Genomic DNA, 231 nt, shown 5'->3' with positions numbered 1-231 from the left:
TCTCCCTACGCACCGAGAGCAATTCACAACTTCTGGCACCGCACAGACACACCGGGCACGGCGCGCTGAGGCCGACAACGAGAGAGTTTATCTGGGCAACACCACGCAGGAGATGGCAAGAACCCATCCGTCTGCAGCGAGGCAACGCCAAAAGCAAACAAAACCATCGCCTCTCAGCCATCGGGCGGTGGTTCTGCTCCGGACCCCGGCCCGGGGGAGCCCAGCCCGCCT

This window comes from Geospiza fortis, unplaced genomic scaffold (assembly GCF_000277835.1).
Source record: "Geospiza fortis unplaced genomic scaffold, GeoFor_1.0 scaffold112, whole genome shotgun sequence".
Classification (NCBI taxonomy): Eukaryota; Metazoa; Chordata; class Aves; order Passeriformes; family Thraupidae; genus Geospiza; species Geospiza fortis.
Note: the sequence above shows the minus strand (reverse complement) of the source record.